Consider the following 5,753-nt stretch of genomic DNA (forward strand, 5'->3'; position numbering starts at 1 on the left):
TAGACCAGGCACATGGGTGAGGGCAGTATGTGCATCTGTGCAGGGTAGGAAACAGATGCTGTGCCCTCAGTCCCTCCATTTCTCTCCGCAGACTTTGTGCTGGTCTATCATTGGAGGCTCTGTCCATCTGCGCAGCTCTGCCCTTAAGGCCTGGCTATCGCCTTCCAGGTATCTGCAGCCAGAAGCTCGAGTAGCTCAGCCCTACGCTGTCGTATGGGGCGTGTGTTACCACTGGGCCACTGTGCATTGCTGGTTTTGTTCACGCTGGCTGTAGTTTCCTTCCGGAACTCTGTGAATTCTCACTCCAACTGCCAAGTTCCTCCCTCCCCCAACCCCCGCCCCCATCAATTTCATTCAAGTGGATTCATTGGCATGACAAAGAAACGTTTGTGTTGTCAAAGCAAAATCACATTTTCAACAAATGATATGAAGCCGATCTAAAAAAGACTACAACGCATGAATAGCAAACTACAAATCACATTTCACATAGGATGAGGCACCTTCGAATGCCCCTCAGTCTAAAGAAGTCTGTACAAAATTTATTCTTATTGATTTGTTAAAATAAACGTCCTTTATATATCTGCATTGGTCATGCAACACAGCTCTGTTTCAGTGTCCTGTTAATCACCATGTGAGCATACCTTTTCTTTACTGGAGAGCCAATAGTTACAACTATTTTGTAGCTGGGCAGCCATGTCAGCTGGTCTCAGTGGCAAAGTAGCCATTGTTACCTTGGTGATGTTTTTTCCATTAGCTTTTGATCAGTCACTCCGGTCAAATATTCATCCACAGTGCACTGTCTGGGGCCAGAAAATACCTTTACTTTGTGCGGTTGTGCTTGTTTCCCAATAGGTGATATACTTTTCCTTTTGTTGTGTCACAGTTTGGCTCATTCTACGCTGCACTAGTTGTGCAGTGATTTGGTAAAAATCCAATCAAACTCTTATCCAAGACAATGTGCTCGTTAAGGAATCCGATTAGGTTTGTATTTATAATCGTCCCCCAGATTACAGCTTACATAAATGTTTTTTTAGTTTTCAGGGTCAAATTATCTCCACCTTAAAAAGATGGGGGTAATTGGTGCTTGCTTCCCCATGTCAGCGATGAAACCCACACTCAAATAAACCGAACAATCGCAGCATCTATGTGTGGGTGTATTTCGACATGTCAGTCACAATGGCCCAAAGGCTTTGTGAGGTTGGAAGGCTTCTATTTTCTCCCCTACTTCTCGATCACTAATAGGAAATTCTGTCCAAGGGGGTTTAGGTGCCTTGGACTGCCAATTCCAGTTTTTGAAGCTTTTCTTCTGCTTGGTTCTGTGCTGACATCTCTGTCTTATTCAATTCAATTACATTGAACTAGCCTTACTGGCATGACAAAGATTATACTTACATTGCCAAAGCATATTTCACAGAACAAACAGTATATAAGCAAACAAAGGAGAATCCACTACAATCAGTGCCGTACATAGTTATTTATATGTCCTGCTGAACAGGGATAAAAATACAATGTAACATAAAATATTGTACATGACAAATGAAGACAAAAAATCTGAAGGACTCTGAGCAATTATAGCTGGGTAAATGGTCAGAATCACCCTTCAGCAGTGCCACTAATCCATAAAACACTAGAGCAAGCATTTTGCCACTATATTTTGTCACTTCTATGACAATTTACAAACTACTAAATTACTACTAAACTAAATGTAACCCTTGTGTTTTCTGGAGTAAATGAATTATTTGTCAACAAAATTATTTTACTCTGCAATACTACTGTAAAGCATAACATTTATATTTTAAGAAGAAAAAAATCCAATAGATGATTATATTTCTGTTATATCACTTGGTCATATCTAATCATGAATCCAGATACATACTGATATATGATATATACATGGTATACACATATATAAAATTGTGTTATTCACAGTATTTCACACTGTGGTGGGCAGCGATATGCTGTGCCAACACTGTTGCACCATCTCTCCTCTCATACGACTCAGAGGGCAGATCTTATTTAGCGTAGGAAAATGATGTTGTTGTGTCTCAGTATGTGCTTCATCTGTTGTTAGGAAGTTCAGCTCTGTGAAGAGCCTGGAATTGGCAGCGCGAACAAAGCCTGTCTTCTTTAGGCAGCCCTATCTGCCCATGTCCGCCGGTCAGAGTGACCAGGCTCTGTCCAGAGTCTAATTTCTCAGAATTTGTCTTTGAAATCTTTCACCATGGCCAGATACAGTGTATCCTTGTATTAGAGTCAGATAGCGCTCATATTTGCTTTGTGCTGTTGAAATGGATTTTATTTTTTTTTGTGTTGCCATATAGTCTGGTGTACTTCTGTGGCTGTGTGGTGCAACAAAAGGAAAGTTATCTAAGCATCAGGACCATTTAAGCTCTTTTCTGGGCTCAACCTTTGGTAATGTGGGGTTTTGTAATAATACGGGTGGGGGTCACTGTGCTTTAAATACTGCCCTTTTCTGGATTGTGATTAATAATGCATGCTGGCCTGATTCTGCCCTGCACGCATTGTTTAGAATTTTCCTCTGTACAAAACCCTGCATGAAGGGTTTCAATTGAGTGTTTGTCCTATTGAGCAAAATTTTGCCCTGTAAGCAAACCCCAACACTTCACTAGCAGTATATGGCAGTTGTTTCAGTGATGGATTCAAATGGAACTAGCCAAATTTTTATAGGGAGTTCAATGGACATTTTCATCTTTATCACATTTTGTCTTTCTCAAAATTCCAAATGCCTAACTCTGGGAGATGTATATGTATGGGGCACGCCACATTAACTCAGTTTAATACTGATTATCCCAGTATCTACTGCCAGGGCCCAGGTCTGGCAATACTACCCTCTCTTCTGGCTTTTTGGCATTAGTGTTTTAATGTATAGACTGACTGAACTTTAACTACAGAACTACAGTTGATCAATGTCTTTGTCGAGGGTTCAGTTTACAAAAAAAGGAGTTTCCTCCTAATCAGGTAAGGCTGAGATCTGTTTTCCTGTATTCCACCCTCAGATGTTCACTTTGCTACAGTACATATATGTATATTTGTGAATATATGCATGTTCAGATCAAATTATGAGGCAATCTCATGTGATTAAAGGCAGCAATGGTGCTCATTTTTTCATTGCCATTAATAGCTCATTTGAAGCTGGCCACCTCAGACAAGACCACCATGCTTTTTTGCAAAACCAATGTTATTTGGGTTGTGATTGAAACACAACACACCACTACAGTAGACCGGGGCTATCTTAAGCACATTTTATTCCTCTCACATTATTGCCAGTGTATTAAAGGTTATAATTATTAAAAAGATTTTGCCCTCAATTCCTTGCACCCACTAGCCTGAGATGGTACTACATGAACTACATTTAAGGATTATTTGTTTCGTATCATGTTGTGGCTTGATTCAATAAAGTTTGGGGTCTGGCAGCGTGGGCTTGTCACTGATATTACAAATATTTCCATTTTAAGTTAACATGTTGGCACTTTGTTTCAAAAGAGAAAATAGTTTCCCTTGTACAAATTCAGCTGCTGCAGGGCACATTGTAGTGTAATTGTACACACTTCACAGAAGCAGCCCACACCTGTGAATTTTTATTGGTTACGGAAATGTGTGCGCAGCATACAACTACCTTGTGTCACCTTCACAACTCAAAATAAAAGGACATACATGTTCATGGTCTAATCTCTGCTGACAATTCAGGGAAGCTCCTACACACACATGCAAGAGAAATTAAGGGAAGTTCCTTCAAATTTGTAGCAAAGAAACTGGCACAATGACACAAAAATGAGAAGAGGCAAACGGTAACTCAGTGTACTTTATTCTCCCGTTCTCTAAAGCTGCAAGCACACACATTACAGAAACAGGTAGCACTGAGGAATGGGCACAGTTTCCCCCCATCTACACAACATTTCTACCCATAATTTCCCTCAGGGTGTACAAAATAATCACAAAGGCAAGAATTCAGTTAAAATAAGAAAAAGAAAAAAAAAACATTGTGATCAAAACAGCCAGATTTTAGGCAGCTGGAAAGACTATTCTGATGGTGCCAGTGCTTCCTCTTCGGTGGGTCACAGTGGTTTAACCCCCATGACATGGTTATGACCTGCTTAGCTCAGGAAGGCACATGCTCTACGACCTGACTGGACATGGCAGGTAGGATCAGGGAGCGTGGGGCGGGGCGGGGCGGGGCAGGGCGGGGAGCCGACACATTGGGACTGGTAACCGGTAACCCACACACCCCTCCAGCAGTATGGAAAACTTCCACAAGCAGTTGCTGACAGAAGCAACTGGTCAGCTTTGAGACTTAAACACCGGGTTTTGCCGCAAGATCTTAAAACAGACCTTTTTCTCTTTTTTTTTTTTAATTTGTGTATAACTTTGCCTCTTGTCCCTACAAGTGTCTATAGAACATATTAACATTCTACACAAAGAAATCAGCATAAATTTCTTGTGAATCAGCAAAGCTTTTTTGTCTTCTCGTACACTAAGGGAATACAAGAAGCCCTGGTGAATGTCTGGAAGAACAATGCCCGGCGCGTTTCCAAAAAAGCAGTAACCCATGAGACACGAAGAGGCTACCAGGCTGCAGCGGGACAGGGTGGGGGGGGGTAAAGCCCCTCACCTCGCCCTCGGGCTACTCTTTCAAGCCAACTGCTCCGGAGTATCAGCCACACAAGTTGCCTACATTTCACTCCTGTAATTTCAGTTGCATAAATATGGCTATAGAAAGAATATGTAAACACAGCAATCACCCGCAATTGAAATACATTTTCTTAGAGAAGGGGGTGTGGGGATGGGGGGAAGATATCCTTGGCCAACAACTCGTAAAGAACCATCTAAAAACGTGTCTCAGTGCACTGGGTCACTACAATATGAGGAAGTATCCAGCCCAATTTCGATATGGAGAGGGGAGAGAAGAGTCCCGCTTGAACACCACTGTACCCAGTTACCAGTCAGAGGTGCCGATCTTATCGAACACGCCAGAGCTATGCCCGAGCCCACCTGCCACATCCTTACAACCCGTCCCCCAAAAAAGACCAGGAGTACAAAAAAAGGGGCAGGGGAACGTTTGATACCATTTTATTATTTTTTTTTCATTGCAGTGGAAAAATACAACCTTTTACAAATGCTTCCATTTCTTTTATTTTAAACAAGCTCTGTTAAGTACTTTGTCCAACTAAGTGCAGCGAGAAACGAACAAATGGAGAGATTTTAATGAAAGCATAAAAAGGCCCAGACTACTTTTGAGTTGAAAAAGTCTCCTTTTTAGGTCTATTTTGAACTGCTTATTCTTCATGTCTAACATCACATCTCTCCAAAATAGGACCCACTTTATTTCAGTTTGAATATAAATTCTTTGGCACACTACTCTTGCAATTGGAGCATTAAAATGGGGAAACTTCCAAAGTGTTACCTGTCAAATTTAATGCCTTCCACATCAGCTGCAAATATGTTCCTTTGCCTTGAGAACCAAGCACGTAAAGTGAAAGTTGAACATTTGCTTTTATGTTCACAGTTTGGAACAGTTTTTTCAGACAGGCCAGAAAAAAATCGATTTTTTAGAAGCCTACACTGAGGACCAGACCCCCCCCCCCCCCCCCCCCCTTAACCTTTTTCTTCCTAAATGAAGGTCTGAACGTTAGCGATTTTCTCACAGAAAAAAGGAAAAAAAAAACAAAAAAAGCAATTTCTCATGTGCTGCCTTAACTCCACCCCCCCCGCCCACCCCCACACAATGTGTTCAC

The sequence above is a fragment of the Megalops cyprinoides genome, chromosome 19 (assembly GCF_013368585.1).
Source record: "Megalops cyprinoides isolate fMegCyp1 chromosome 19, fMegCyp1.pri, whole genome shotgun sequence".
Lineage (NCBI taxonomy): Eukaryota > Metazoa > Chordata > Actinopteri > Elopiformes > Megalopidae > Megalops > Megalops cyprinoides.